The sequence below is a fragment of the Dermochelys coriacea genome, chromosome 1, assembly GCF_009764565.3.
Source record: "Dermochelys coriacea isolate rDerCor1 chromosome 1, rDerCor1.pri.v4, whole genome shotgun sequence".
Classification (NCBI taxonomy): Eukaryota; Metazoa; Chordata; order Testudines; family Dermochelyidae; genus Dermochelys; species Dermochelys coriacea.
This window is the reverse complement of record NC_050068.2, coordinates 216,153,989-216,170,112: the sequence shown is the minus strand read 5'-3', so window position 1 is coordinate 216,170,112 and position 16,124 is coordinate 216,153,989. Positions and strand designations below refer to the sequence as shown.

Here is a 16,124-nt window from a genome sequence, read left to right as displayed (position 1 = left end):
TACACTGAATGTTCTATCAGGCATGTGGTAAAGCGGAAAACCAGCAAGAGAACATTCTGAGATGAGCAACATGGTTGTTCCTAAACCTAATTCAGATTTGTAACCTTCATTGAATCCAAGGAGATAAATGAGAAATTCTCCCTCATAATTCACACCTGAAATTAAACAAAGAGTGAAAAGAATTCCCCATTAGCAATATATGTGGAGGATGAATATTTCTGCTAGGACAATAAATGAATTTTATAGAAAATAATAAAAACCAAACTGCTTTAAAACCAACTTTTAAAATCCATTTTAGTTTGAAACGCACCAAACCAATAGTTTGCAGCCATATACTTTTTTGAAAAACCACACCTATGTTTTGCACACACACACACACGTGCACACACACCCCTCAGCAGTTTAAAACATCAAAACAACAGTTTGCAACAAAATACTTTTTTAAAACACCCTCAGTTATCTCTTGCTTAGGCCCCTGAATCACTAACAATTTAATCATTAAAGCCAACTCTTTTAAGAAGACAATTCCATTTTAAATAAAATAATCTTTTTTTGCAGAATAAAAACCAAACTGCTTTTAAAAACCAACTTTTAAAAACCATTTTAGGGCCCCCTCCCCTAACATTCCCTTTTGTGATCTGGGGTGAGGGAATTAAGTTGTCTGCACAAGTGGGCTGCTTTTGGCTAATTTTTTTTATAGTTAAAATACATTTTTCTTTGGGGACTTCCTACAGTATTAAGCAGTAAATCACCATACACAACAATCCTTAAGGTTACTGTATTCATTCTCAAGTGTGGGGGCCCTTACAGATATCAATGAATGTCCTGGGACTTGTTTTTGTTTTGTAAATATGTTTCTTTCATGCTTAAAGTCTGGGGGTTGTTTTTGAAATAAAATGGGTGTATCTCAACCATAGTAAGCACCCTACAAATACCCATAGTTTTTAAATGTTTGATTGTCTTTAGCTCAAACGCTTGTTCTAAAGTATGGTGGAGGTTTGTGAACCCATGAAACATTTCAGTTTTGGGTTAGACCCGTTTTTAGTTTTGTAAATATATTATTTTAATGACTTTAAGTTGCTAGAAAGAGTAACCCATAGCGTTCAACCAACTCCTGGGGTCATATTTTTAACTGTCTATTAGCGTCTGCCAACTCCTGAGCTTTTATTTCATTTCATATCAATCAAATCTCGCCATCCTCACCCACCCATCTCCCTTACTCTGGGTTTACCCCCGTCAAATTTAATTTCGGATTACTAATACGATTAACCCTTATGACAACAAGGGTGGGTAATGTCAGTCACCCTGGCTATTCAGTGGGGGTGTGATTAAAACCATTCAGTTCTACAGGATGGGTCAGCTTTATTGTACTCAAACACATGTCTGAACCATTCCTGTTTTTTTTTTAAATCGTAAACACATTTTTTAGGGTTTTTTTTCCCCCACATGATTCTACAACATACATTTCAGTTTTTTGCTGTAAATGGGTCTCTTTTAAACAAAGACACAAGAGCTAGGTTCTCACAGACTTTTTTTATTAACAGACATACAGCTCCTTGAAAACAAACCAAGATGCTCCTTTAAAACTTTTAGCTCACTTAAAGGCCACTGAGACCTTCTAACAGAAACATAGATAGTCAAAAAGCCCTTTTCAATAGATTTTTTTAAAATTTACAGCTACCAAGTTTTATATCACCAAGAGGATCAGGGCTTGCAACCCCATAGTCTGCATGTCCCTAAACCTCCAACTAACAGAAGCTAGGACTGGATGACGGCGATGGATCAGTCCAAATTTCCCTGTTCAGTTCTTTCCCCCTGAAGCATGAGGCATACTGGCCACTATCAGAAGACACAATACTGGGCTAGATGAACCATTGGTCTGACTCAGTATGTCCATTCTTATGTAAGTTATGAAGAGTAGAATATGGATAAGGGAAGCTAAAGACATCAGGGGAAACTCCACGGCTTGCAGGACTAAAGATAATAAGGAGGAGGGTTTTTTAAGTGTATTAGGAACAAAATAAATCCTAGCAATGGTGTAGGCTCATTACTAGATGGAGACTGTTGAAAAGGATGCAGTAAAGGCTGAAGTGTTCCATTAATATGTTTTCTCTCTTTGGAAAGCCCATGTCAGTGTATTTAGAAAGGACAAGGGTCTCCAGTGCTCTTACATTTTTGCTGCAGCATGAAGGAGTAGAGGTGGTGAAGTCCATCCACAACCCATCAGAAGATCTCCTGCTCCTACAGGAGTGGGACACCCCACCAGCTGGCCCAGGACTCTGAACTCCTCCACTCCCTGAAGGAGAGAGGGAGCAAAGGGAGTCACTCGCTCCTGTAAGCCTGGTGCGGTGTGTCCCCCTGGCATTGCACTAGCAATGGGTTAGAAGCAGGGGAGGCAGAGCCCAGTGTAGAGAGACTGGGGACAATCAGAGCAGGAGGAGCCACGGGACCCATCACCAGGGGCTGAGGAAAGTTCAGCAGGGACGGGAAATTTAGGTAGCAAAGTCAGCAAATGTTGCCCCCAAGTGAGAATCCTGGTAAAGAATGAACTAACATCCAGTCTCCATCTCAAGGGCAAGCTCCTCCTCCCAGCCCCTTCTGCCATTCCCCTCCCTCCACTGACCTCAGGCCCAGGAGCTTGGGGTTACCTTGGACTCCTCTGCTCTGCATCCTGCCTCTCTCACTCCGTCCTGAAGCTCCCCAAAACCCCCACTTTCTGCACCATGCCCAGCCTGCAGGCTCTCTCCTGCTGGCTGTCTCCTGCAGCTTTGTCCTCTTGTCTCCCCCTCCTGCCATACCTTCCCTTGCCCCTCCTGCAGCCCCTGCACTGGCTCCCTGCTCTTCCCCACATCGCACCAAGCCCCTTGCGCTCCTCTCTTGCTGTCTGCACAGCCTCCCCACACCCACTCCCCACTGCTCTGGCTCCTTTGGCCCCTCCCATCCCTTTCACTGTGTCCCCTCCCACCTCCCTCCTTCTGTTCTGCTGCCCCAGCCTCTGGGGGCACATCATCCAAGTGCCCCCTTCCAGCTGCCAGAGGGGAGGCCCTGCCACAGAGGGGATGCAGTTGGAGCAGCTAAATGGCCCTGAGCACCCAGAGCAGGGGGCATTCATCTGGCAGCCTGGCAGGAGCTGATGCCAAAGTATCCTAGGGACAACTGACAAGGGGGGTGAACAGACACCTGGTTTCAGAGGGTGCTCTCAGGGCGATCCTGTGTCAATGCACTGACCCTGTGGAGCAGACTTTGGTCCTAGGGGAACAGCAGAGATAGTACTAGGAGATAGAATTATGGGGCTCAACCAAAAGCCCACTGGAGTCAGAGGACAGACCCGTCGACATCAGTGCTCATTAGACTGGACTCCTACCAAGGATCTTGCTGAGTCACTATTCTAGACCTGGGTTTTCCCTGCCAGGGAGCGCTGCACCATGAGGCTGCTCAATGCAGTTAGGAGGTGGCCAGGGTCAAAAGCTGCTCACCTTGAATTTGTGATGATGAGCAATGAGTTTGATCAGCTAGCTGATCCTTACCACTCCCCTCAGCTGCCCATGCACCTCTTTGGACATGGTCCAGGGGAGCAGGAACTGAGAGAAACAAATTGGGACAAATTGCTAAGGAGAAGTACCAAAAAATAGCACAAGCACATAGGGTGAAAATCAGAAAGGCTAAAGCAAAAATGAGTTCTATCTGGCAAGGGACATAAAAGGCAATCAGAAGCAGCTCTATAAATGCATTAGGAGCAAGAGAAAGAAAGGAGAGTGTGGGGCCACTACTCAGCAGGGAAGGAGAGCAAATAATGGATGACACAGACAAAGCCAAGGTGTTTAATGCCTTTTTTGCTTCAGTTTTCGCTAAAATGGTTAATGGCGACAAGATGCTTAACACAATATTAACAACAAGGGGGAAGGAATACAGGCCAGACTAGGGCTAGAACAGGTAAAAGACAATTTAGGTCAGTTAGATGTATTTAAGTTGGCAATGGCTCATGATATTCACCCTAGATGTAGCTAGGCTAAGTAATCTCTGAACCTTTAAGAGGGCTGAGGTCTCAGAGGACAGGAAAAGGGCAGACCCAGAACCTATCTTCAGAAAGGAGGCCCCAAGGAATTATAGACCAGTCAGCCTAACTTTGGTACCCAGAAAGATATTGAACAAATTATTAAACAGTTTGTAAGAACCTAGAGGCGATAATAGGGTGATAAGGAATAGCCACCAAGGATTTGTCCAGAACAAACCATGCCAAAAAATCTATTTTCCTTCTTTGACAGGGCTATTTGCCTAGTGGATGCAGGGAGGCAGTATATGATGATGGATATGAAGTTTAGTAAGGCTTTTAACACAGTTCCACAAGACATTCTCATAAGCAAACTAAGCCAATATGATCCAGATGAGATCCAGATGAGATTTCTATAAGGTGGGCGCACAACTTATTGAAAGACCGTACTTAAAGAGGAGTTATCACTGACTCACTTGCAACCTGGGAGAGTGTCTCAAGTGGGCTCCACCAGGGGTGTGCCAGATCCAGTACTAGTCAATATTTTTATTAACAACTTGGTTAACAGAGAGGAGAGTATGTTTTTAAAGTTTGCGGATGACACCAAGCTGGGAGGGGTTGCAAGCACTTTGGAGGACAGATTAGAATTCAAAATGAGCTTGCTAAATTGGAAAGTTGGTCTGAAGTCAACAAGATGAACTTCAGCCAAAACAAATGTGACATAACGCATGTAGGAAGGAAAAATCAAATGCATAGAAATAGAGTGGGGGATAACCGGCTAGGTGGCAGTACTACAGAAAAGTATCTGGGGGTTATCATGGGTCTCACACTGAATAGGAATCAACAGTGTGATGCTGTTGTGAAAAAGGGAAATGTCATTCTGAGGTGTATTAGCTTGGAGCACTGTGTCCAATTCTGGGCACCACGCTTTAAGAAAGATGTGAACAAATGGGAGCCAGTTCAGAGGAGAGTAGCAAAAATGATCAGTGGTTTGGAAAACCTGACCTATGAAGAAAGGTTGAACGAATCGGGCATGTTTCCTCTTGAGAAGATGGAGGGGGCACCTGTAACAGTCTTCAAATACGCTAAGGGCTGTTATACAGAAGATGGTGACCAATTGTTCTCCATGTCCCCTGAAGGTAGGACAAAAAGTAATGGGCTTAATCTGTAGCAAGGGAGATTTAGGTTAGATATTAGGAAAAATTCGAAGGGTAGCTGAGCACTGGAACAGGTGACCTAGGGAATCATAGAATCTCAGGGTTGGAAGGGACCTCAGGAAGTCATGTAGTCCAACCCCCGGTTCAAAGCAGGACCAATCCTCAACTAAATCAGTGGGGGAAGTGGTGGACTCTTCATCATGGAGGTTTAAAAAAAAAAAAAACAGGCTGGACAAACGCTCCTCATGGACGGTCTAGGAATGCTTGGCCCTGCCTCAGTGCAGGGGATGGAGTCGATGATCTCTTGGGATCCCTTCCAGCCCTGGCCTTCTGTGATTCCCTCTTCCCAGGCTCCAGGATGGAGGAGACCGAGTCTCTGCCAAGGACATTTCCCTCTTTTTGGACCACAAACCACCCACAGAATCTACTTCCTGTGGCCCCAGAACTACAACGTTGTGGGAAATCTAGCTCTGGGCTCTGGCCAGGTGGGTGGACCCACAAATGATGCTCCAGGCCCAAAGCCCAGTGATCGCAGTGCGATTGCTGAGAAGGGCTGCAAGAGATTTGCCGTCACTCTGCAACCCCACCCCGCCCCCAGGCAGCTCAGCTGTGGTGTTGATGGGCTCTGGAGGCAAGACCCTGCGCACAGCCAAGGGCAGGGCATGAATGCCATGGTCGGATGGGGGCTCAGTGGAGATCACGGCAGATCCCGCGCCCCTCCACCCCCGCCCTCCATGCAGATGTCTCTCAGATAATAGCAGGGGCACTTGGTTCTCCAGCCCAAGAACCTTTGTATAGAACGTACTCTGAGGAACAGAAGGCACGGGGGTGTCCCATGCTTGGAATTAAATGGAGCGTTGGTCCCCGAGCCCCACCCCAGCTACAGGTCTAGTCCCCTTCCTGCCCCCATACCTCCAAGATGTTCTGCAGCACCACAAGGTTGGGCTTCTGATCCTCGCACACCAAGGCCTTCAGAATCTCATCCATGGCTTTCAGAGGAGAAACCAGAGCAAGTGGTATTACCCTGCCAGGCGACGAACCAATGACCTGGCGTGCGACACGCCCCAAGCCATGGCAGCCCCTGGTATTCCAGCTCACCCACTCACTTGTACCTGCAGGGGACCTACTGCAAACTCCTCGTGGCAACAGGACCCCACCTGCCTTTGCTGTCCCCAGGAAGGCCGCAGCATACAGTCTAACCCACTGGAAGAGTCCGAAAGGACTCCGCATTTGGAGGGGGAGGGGAGATTTCCAGCCAAGCTTCAGTTCCCCTGGCCTGTGTGAGTCTGAAGCAGACAATCTCAGGCCTGTGCTCCCAGCCACGAACTGGGGATGAATGTGCTTGTAAAGGGAGTGTCTGTTCCCCACTAATTGCCGGTGCATGTGAAGGATAAATGCCTACTACTGCTACCCCATAAGGGAGTTACTCCTTTATCTGCGGCCGTGGGGCCTGCGCTTTGCTGCCGCAGGTCCTGAGCTGAAGTCCTACCAAGAAGCGGTGATCATTACACTCTTATGCCAGTGCCCGGTAACCCAGGGGGCAGGTACACGAGCGACTGGCAGGATTCCCACTCAATTTGGAGCAGCTCCTCACAGCCAGTATGGGGCTTACCTTGGTGTTCAGAGCAGCCTCTACGCAATGGATGGTCTGTGCTGAAGGCAGGGAGAAGATGCTGGAGAAGCAGGTGGCGAGCAGGCTGGATTGTTCCATTCCCCACAGCCGTGGCTTCACTTTGCTAAGAGAAGAGACACGTGTGGATTGGAGGGCTGAGACGAGACTGACGCGCGAATGTTGGCCTCAGGCTCCCAGAACATGGAAACACCTGCGGGGGCTCTAGCAGGGGGGTGGCAAATGAGAATAGGCCAGTGGGCGGTGGAGGGAGCTGGTGCTGCCTTCTCTCATACCAGCAGGCTGAGGTGGAGATCACTGTGCTTTGCCGTAAAACAACATCCCGCAAACGGCATGGACGGAAGACTAGAATCTGCTGGCACCAAAGCGCCTCTGAACCCAGCGGCCACAGTGCAAAGGAGTCTGCCAGTCCTGCCCCGCTGGGGGCAGGGGACCCTCCCTCCACAGCCGTCTGCACTGCAGCTCACCATCTGGGCCAGCAGAGAGATGCTGCATCAGCCTTCAGCAGGGCAGAATCCAGGCAGAATCCAAGACCTGCCCCTGCCCATTCCTCTCAGCACGGTGGACAGGGAGGCAGGAAGGTGGGGACTGCCCAGACAGCATTAACCCCTTCACCCCCCTGCCAGAGCATGGCCCCAGCACATGCAATGAGGTGCGAGGTGACTACTCGAGCTGCCCCCTGCAGGACACAGCCGCGCCTCTCATGGCGGGTAGCAGCCAGTGAGGAACAGCTAGGTCCACTGCTGATGCAAATCACCACCACCCCCGTCGACCCCAGCAGAGACGGGATCATGGCCAATGCTGTCGCCTGCCCCGACCTCAGGAAGCCCATGGCCAGTGGGGAGAGCCGCTCCAGCGCCTGCCCCGCCTCCCCTTCCCATTCCTGGGGAACCTATTGAGCCAACTGTGAGAGCCGAGCTCCAGCCCGCAGCATCCGCCACCCTCCGGATGCCTGAAGGGCAGGCTTCTGGGATGCTCAGAGCAGGATGCCAGTGGCACTGAGAGAGAGCCCCCCAGGGGACAGACAGTGCCATGTGCCAGGGCTCAGCCAGTCCAGCCTCTCAGCCAGAGGGAGTCACTGAGCTGCCGGTGTGATGCAGCTCACACAGCTGGCGGCGATTCCAGTCGCTCCGCTGCAGCAGCGCCCAACTGCCCCTCTCCCCGCAGAGCCATCGCTCCCTCCCCCACATCTTCATAGGGCCACTTGGAGAGGTCGCCAGGCACTGAAGGATCCTCCACCAACAACCCACTTCTGCCAGCGCACATGCACCAGCGCCATCACCTGGTGCCACGTACCTGAGGGAATCAGAAGATGGGGGAGGAGCGGAGGGGAGAATGCCCTGGAGAACTGACCATGCCAAGAGGCTGGCGTGTCTGGCTGGAAACAGCACTGGCTGGGGCTGGGAGGGCAGGCCGGGTACTTCAGCTCCATGATGGCGAGCCTCACTTGCTGACGCACCACGCCGGTCACAGAGTCGATGGACTCGTGATCAATTAGCTCCTGGAGAGACAACATGAGGAAATGCCAGCCAGGCTCTGAGCTCCTGCCAGGCTCCGACTGGGGAGCAAAGTGCAGGGCCTGTAACATGTGGGCTCGACAGCCAAGTAGTCCTACTGTGGACTTGATGGTGTGCAGGGCTCCAGCCAGGGAGCGCAGTGCAGGACCTATAGTCAGTGCCACAGCATCATGCGCCTGTGCACTGCAAAGGCTCCATCAGCATTAGCACCCAGGGACTCCACCTAAGGTCAGGCCCCCTTGTGCCAGGTGCTGCACACACACAGAGTGAGAGGGGTCCCAGTGGTACAGAGCTCTGTGCCAGGGGCCACGTTTTGGGGGAGTTTCACAGCTCATCTCTCCAAGGCCTGTGGGCAGCAGCTGCTGCAGAGAATCCCAGGCCTGATTCGCCTCACGCTGGGTCTCCTGAATGGCCCCGGCCCTGGGGGGCTCCATTCCTCACCCAATGTCTCCTGCTGACTCTCCAGCAGCTGCACGGCCTGTGTCCTAATGCAGCTCTAGCCCTCTCCAGCGCTCGGGGGGACTGTCCTGGTAAATAGAACAATGGCTCCTGGCAACCTGAGAATGCCTGTTCCCCCGGCAACCTCAGTGCCACTCCCTATGGAAGGGATGGTGTCAGCAAAGGTGATGGAGGTAGTCAGGCCTAGTGGTTGGAGCTGGACTCAGGAGGCCAGGGCGGGGGTGGAGCAAGGCTGGAGCAGGACTAGGAACAGGGCTGGAGCAGGCTAAGGCTGTTGCCAATGTCAGACAGGAGCGAGTCATGTTGAGCAGACTGAGCTGCTGTTGTGAAACTCATATACCTGCTCTGGGAGTCACGGGACCAGTTCCTGGCTTGTGAATAGGTTGGAGCCAAGCACAGAAGGGACTCAGGGCCTTACAGATGGCTCCAGGGGGCGCTTGGCTCCCGGCCCCACTGGGTACTGACATGCCAGGTGCAGGGGGCGAGGTGCAGCACCAGGGAGGAGATTGGTGAGGCAGGAGCGGCACTGTGTGATCTGGCACAGGCAGGAGCTAGCTCCCCACATCCGTACACTTGCCGGTGCCAGTGGATTCAGATCCAAACCCGGATGTGGCTCCAAATTCACAGCTGGTCCCCCTCCCAGATCTGGAGCAGCTGAGACTCCAGCCCTCTGTGGAAGAGGCCAACAAACGCCAGCTCCTGGGGTGGACTTTCCCAGCCAAGGCAATCTCATGCTGGGAAGGAAGATTCCCAGAGCTGGCAGCTCCACTACTCACACTCCCAGCTTCCTGGGAATGAGCCAGGATTAGAACTCGGGGTAGCCAGAGGGTCTCCAGACTCCCAAATAGGAGAAGAAGTTCCATCCAGGCTCCTCCTTCTCATGACAGCACAGAACGGGGATTCACAAACTCTCCCCACCCCAGCTCCCAGCCCACGTGGGCGGCTCTTTGCACCTGCACAAGCTGCTGGGTGCCTTGGCCGTGGGATGTAAAACGGTCCCGTCTCTGCTTCCTCTCCCACCGCTGCAACTACTCAGGAGCTGCTTTAATAGCAGCCCCCCCCGCACAACTGAGTCTCAGGCCTTGCTAGCTGCTGAGTGTCGTGGCAGCCCCAGGAGATGATTGCTGCGGGGGTCTCAGCCCGGGGGAGGCAGTAACTTCTAGATGCAGGGAGAGCAGCACCACCATAGATCAGGGAGGTTTGGCAATGCCAGTGGCTGGCTGGGGTCTGACTGCCCAGGAACCCAAAGCAGATTGTCAAAGGCCAAACCCCTGTCACCACTGGCTCTGTAGCTCCCCCTTGTTTTCGGCCTGTCTTAGGCACCATCCTGGTCCTCATCCCCCTTGCATCCAAGCACTGCCCAGCCTCTATTGCATTTATTCTAACCACCCCCTGCAGGGCAGGCCCTGGCTGCTACCCCCACTCTACAGACAGGGAACCGCGGCACAGAGGGAATGAGGGACTTGCCCGAGGCCACACAGAGCATCTGTGGCAGAGCTGGGAAATGACCATGAGTCTCGTGGGTCCCAGGCTGGCACCTTCTCTTCCAACCTCCTGCCTCCTTCGTCCCTGGTTCAGTGTGAGCTGTGAGAGCTCTCTGGGGCACAGGAGCTGGCTGGTGCCCAGAGGGAACTACGTTGCCTAATGCACAGATCTTGCTTTTCCCAGACATTGAGTCTGCTGCTACAACCATACCAGGGTCTGCCAGGATCCTTGCAGGCTGTCAGTGCTAAGCTGTGAACTGTGCTAGGTAGGGAAGACAAAACAGATCTTCCATCACTACCGCAGCCCTGTGTTACATGGGACTCACTGCTGGTTCAAACCAACCAGCCCTCCTCAAATGAGCCTGTAAATCCTCCAGCCCTGCTGTTCTCCTTTGTATTTCTGTAGTGCCTAGAGGCCTCAGTCCTGGATCAGGGCCCTGCGGTGCTAGACATTGTACAGACACAGCCCGATTCCCCCCCACGCTGGTCTCCTGGGCAGGAAGGACTCCATTTCTCACCCAGTGTCTTCTGCTAGCAGAGATGCTCTGAGAGACATCTACGCTATGTGCTTCCCAGGCTGGGAGGCAAGCGTGGCTGTCACTGGGTGATTCTGCCGACTCTCCAGCAGCTGCACTTCAGGTGTCCTAATGCAGCTCTAGTCCCCGTCCGAGGTCAGGGGGACTGTCCTGGCATCAGTCTGCCCTGGTAAATAGAACAATGGCTCCTGGCAACCTGAGAATGCCTCTTCCCCCAGCAACCTCTGTGCCATTCCCTATGGAAGGGATGGTGTCAGCAAAGGTGATGGAGGTAGTCAGGCCCAGTGGTTGGAGCTGGACTCAGGAGGCCAGGGCGTGGGTGGAGCAAGGCTGGAGGGAGACCAGGGCTGGAGTAGGACTAGGAGCAGGGCTGGAGCAGGCTAAGACTGTTGCCAATGTCAGACAGGAGCGAGTTCCTGGCCCTGGAGTCATGTTGAGCAGATTGAGCTGCTGCTGTGAAATTGATATACCTGCTCTGGGAGTCACAGGTCCAAGTCTCTGGCTTGTGGATTGGCTGGAGCCCAGCACAGGATGGACTCAGGGCCTGACAGATGGCTCCAGGGGGTACTTGGCTCCCGGCCCAGCTGGGTACTGAAATGCCAGGCACCCCAGGGTATTAACAGCAGCCCATTCCCAGTCTTGGCATGACAGTACGTTTCCTTCCCAGTCGCCGTCCCCTGGCATTAAACCAGGAACCCCGTGCTGGGGATGTGCACCTGGCAGCACATAGCCTCCTGAGAACAGACAGGCCAGGGTGCAGGGCGAGGCTCCCAGAGATAAACAGCAGGAGGCCAATGCTGGCAACTCCCAGACCGTCTTCAGCTAGAGCATGAGGGTGCCCAGCAACCTGGAGAGCATGAATCTAGCTTCAGCTCAGCGTTTGTCCCCCTGTTCTCTGCGCAAGATGGGCCGGTCTCCTGGAGAGACGAAAGTGCCGATCAGAGTTCCTGGCTTATCCAGTGTCAGTTTACAGCTCTTGTAAAAAAAAAAAAAAAAAAAAAAAAAGTGACTTCCCTTACACAGGAAGTGGCCTTCAGGCTGTGCTGTGCCTGTACACATTCCACTGTAGGGGCGTGTGCACCCAGGGCACATGAGTCAGACGTTTGCCAACAGTACCATGGAGTGGTGCCTATGCCCCTGTTCTCCCTGTGTGCTCGGGCACGGGCATGAAAAGGGCACATCTGCCACCTCCCTCTCAAGTCCTTCGCACCTGCATGCTGCCAGGTGAACATCCCCATTTCTGCTGAGGCCTCAGGGACAAGGTTTATGAGGAACCGGCTGGAGTTGATCCCCCACTGTGTTGCATCTCTATGGCTAGCTGGGGATCCAAACTGACACTCACCAGTTTGAGTCCCTGCCTAGCCAGGCCCTGTTCCCTCCCCCCAGGCAGTTGCTGGCCCTGAACTCCTGCAGGCAGCCATGACACTCAGGCACTTGGGGCTTGAGAGAAGGGCTATCGCTAGCTGAATGACCCCTGCACGTACGGTGGGGATTGAGGCCATTTTCCAGTAGGTGTCCCTCAAGTTCTGTGCTATGCCAAGGCTGGGGAGATGGGTGCGTTCAGCCTCATTAGAGGGGATGAGGCCAGACAGGCAGAATTGGGTCCCCACACAGAGCCTCTCTACTACCTGCCTGTGTCCTAACAACCAGGACAATGGCCAATCCCACCTTCAGGTCAGGTTCCAGCATCGGGCCCTGTCTATACCCACAGCGTGTTGCACCCAGCATGTGCTGATACTGGATGTTCCAGAGTCTAAGTTCACAGACACTAGAAACTGCCTAACACCAGGCTGGGGATGTGTAGGGTACAGAGCACAGCACCCCTGATGCTCAGTAGGGGGGCTGAGGCTGTGTATGGTACAGAGCACAGCACCCCTTAACACCAGGCTTGGGGGCTAGGTTTGTGTACGGTACAGAGCTCAGTGCCTTCTAACGCCAGGCAGGGGGGCTGAGAGATGAGCGCAGCACCCCCTAACGCCGGGCAGGAGGCCTGGGGGAATATGTAGGGTACAGAGCACAGCGTCCTCTAACATCTGGCAGGGGGGCTGAGAGATGGGGGTGTAGGGTACAGAGCACAGGGGCAGGGTCTCCTGCCCTGACAGATTGGGAGGGAGCCGCAAACTCCCCCTGGTGGGCAGAAGCGGGACACCCATGGCTGCCCTGCCAGAAGCAGACGGGCGGGACAGGAAGAGGAACTATAAAAGGCCGCCCCCCAGCTCAGATGGGAGAGAGGCGCCAGATGAGCAGGACGTCTCTTCCGCGCTGCAGGAGCACAGACCTAACAGAGCGCTATCCTGACCGAGACCCAGGGGGCTGCCGGTGCTGCCAGATGCCAGGGACTCCGAGGAGCTGGTGGGGCTGCCACTAGCTGTCTACCCCAGTGAAGCGAACAACATCTCTGGGATCCATGTACACACGGAAGGGGCGTGTAGGAAGGAGCCCAGGGCAGCCGAATCGGGTTCAGCGATGTTATTGACTACAAGCCGGCCAGTGTGTTGCTGTCAGATTTTCCCCGCTGACCCAGTGGCAGGCCACTCTGTCGCTGTTAGGGCCCTGGGCTGGGACACAGTGGAGCGGGAGGGCCTGGGTTCCCCTATCTCCACCACCCCACCGTCAGAGGTGGGGGCCTCCCCATCTGGTTGTCAGGAGGCCTGCATTGGTCTGGCACGCCAGACGGTTGTGCTGACTCTCCCACCAGAGAGCTAACCTCCCCTAGACTGCGACAGCTCTGCCAGACTGTAGGCCAGAACCCCCCTACTTGATTGCTGCCCAGCCCTGATCAAGAGCCAGGCAAATGGACCTTCTGCTGCTTTGCTTGCCTGACTGTAGGCCAGAGCTTCTTCTCGATTGCAGCCCTGCCCTGATTGAGGGCCCCAGGCAAACAGACTCTCTACCATTGCTTGGCCTTACTGCAGGCCAGAACCATTAACACTGAGCTAATTTTCTCCTGAACCAAGGTACCCAGGAAGTATCATAGCGAGTGGAGTGGTCTCCCACCCAGACTGATGGGGAGGGAGCTATGAACCCCTTACAGCCTCTCTTTCTACTTGTTCCTACTTTTCCTCTAAATATGTCAAAACACAAGCACGCAACTTTCTCTTGGCCAGACAGACAAATACAGAAGAAATTTTCAAAATGTCCGACACCACCAAAAATGTACATGACCGAAAACAAGAATGGAGGGTGGAACGTAAACCCTACACAGGGCACTGAAAACTGTCAAAAAGTACATGGTGATAAAAACTATCCAGCCGTTAACTACTCACGTGGCTGGGGAGGGCAGGCGGCCAATGGGGAAGAAGCCATGGTCTGGCATGAAGTGTCCCTGCTCCAGGTGGGCTCTGGTGCTCCAAGACCACCAAAGAAAGGAAGCTGGCTTTTACCAGAGCTAGTGCAGCTGGGCAGCTCCAATGACCGGGCTCTCCCTAGTGCACATCACTGTCATCCTGTGGAACAACAGCCATAGGCTGGAGCAGGCTGGAAGGTGGTTCTTGAAGGTATCCAGGATGAGGATGGTCTGCAAAGCCAGGCATCGGACCGAGTACTTGCTGGCCTGCTGCAAGCCTTTGAGGACTTACATTGAAAGGAAGGAAATGGAGGTCAGAGCCACGGCGCTCTGGAAAGCCGCGGCAGACCAAGCCAGCGCTGTACCTCTCGGCCTGCGACAAGGAGGCAGCGGACTAGCGGGAACAACCAGCAACCCTCACTAAACATCTCTGCTGCCCTCCATAGCTGGGGGAGCCTCCAGACACAGGCAAGAAGTCACAATGAACCCCATTCATTCACTATTTCTAGGACTGCCCCATCCCTGCAGTATCTGAGCGCCTCATCCCTGCCTGTATTGACCCTCCCCCTTCCCCCCGCCCAATGCACAGATGGGCACTTAGGTCCAGAGAGTGGGAGATTCACAAAGGGGGCTTGGGCATTGTTAGGCTATGCCTAATTTCAGGTGCCCTGCTGCCCTCCAGGAGGAAGCTCAGCCATTCTCTAGCTCCGGCTGGGAGGCCCAGCTGTGAACCTGCTCTGGGAGTGAGGAGCCTGAGCTATGTCACCCCTGCTCCCCCTTTTTCCCAACAAATGTGTAGGAGACACTGCTCTGCCCTGCGCTGGCCCAGGGGTCCGGGCATGCAGCAGAGAGGTAGATGACCGGACATCACCTCAGCCTCATTTGGCGCAGTGGCTTGACCCCAGGCACCCCACGTGGAGGTGACTGCCCCAAACACTGGGCTCGTGAGTGCAAGTGGGGGAGGCAGGACCCCACCTTGGCTGTGTTTCAGGGCGGGGGAGGGGGCAATCGTCTGCGAAGGCCAGGCAGCTCAGGCCCAGTTTGGGGATCTGCCAGGCTGCAGCTCTGAGGTCAGGGCTAAGTGCCGGGGCACGTGCCAACCAGCAGACATGACAGGGTGAGGGGGCAGCTGATCAGGGGTTGGGGGACCTACCTTTTGCATCCCTTTGTGGCTCTCGCCCACGATCACATTACTGGCGTCCGAGATTGAACCCAACCCGCGGCTCTGGGCCGTTCGTCCCCCTAGCACTCGGTGCTCAAAGCGGTTACCACTCACCGTTGCAGACGGCATCCAGCTTGTCCTGGCTCCTCTGGTCCAGCTGCCAGGCAGTGACCCCTCTACACACACACAAACAGCCCATCACATCCCCAGCGAGAGTGTCAAAGCATCTGTCACTCTCCAAGTGGGCTTTCCCCTACCCCTCGCTGACCAGGATGTGCTCCTGAGTCCGCAGGGAAAGGGCGAGTCCCCAGGGATGGCTGTGGGACTGGTTGCCAAAGGAGTGCATAGCGCCTTGAGGTTTCACTACCAAGAGCACATGGCAGGGTGGGGAGTGGGGACTGCATGGGGAGCAGTGGGGTTAGAGGGGACCCATCAGCCAATCAGGACAGTTTGGGGTGAGCCTACTCCTGCGGGTTTCTGACACCCCTGAGCCTTCATTTGGCAATGAGGAGCCCAGGGGTTACTTCTTGCTGCTGGCAGGGACTGAGCAGAGCCTGGGATCGGATCTAGCCCCCCTGCTAAGGGGACCCCTCTGCTCTGTCCTTACCTAGAAGCTGATGGCCACTTCTGTAATTGGAGCCTGCGGGTTCTCCAGAAAGGCCATAGTCTGACACAGGAAGGTTTCTGCTCTCCCCTTGTAGCGCGCCACTGAGGAGCCAGAACAAGGGAGCACCAGGTTATGAAAGGCCTTACCATCCCGCTGGCCGTTCCAGGTCTGCAGAGTGTCCTGCTTTCGCCCCTCCTTCCTGTGCCGGGGGATCACGCAAAGGGACTACACCCAGGGCCAGGTGCGGTCCTGGGGCTGGGGCTCGGTGTGGGCACAGAGCCGGGCAATGGGGGGT

At 53.9% G+C, this 16,124-nt stretch overlaps 1 protein-coding gene across 1 annotated transcript in view; it reads left to right on the top strand.

Annotated features, from left to right (window-relative positions):
• LOC119860485 (scavenger receptor cysteine-rich type 1 protein M130-like) overlaps positions 1 to 16,124 on the top strand; it is a 1,081,813-nt gene that overhangs the window by 573,095 nt on the left and 492,594 nt on the right. The gene's annotated exons all lie outside the window — the stretch shown is intronic.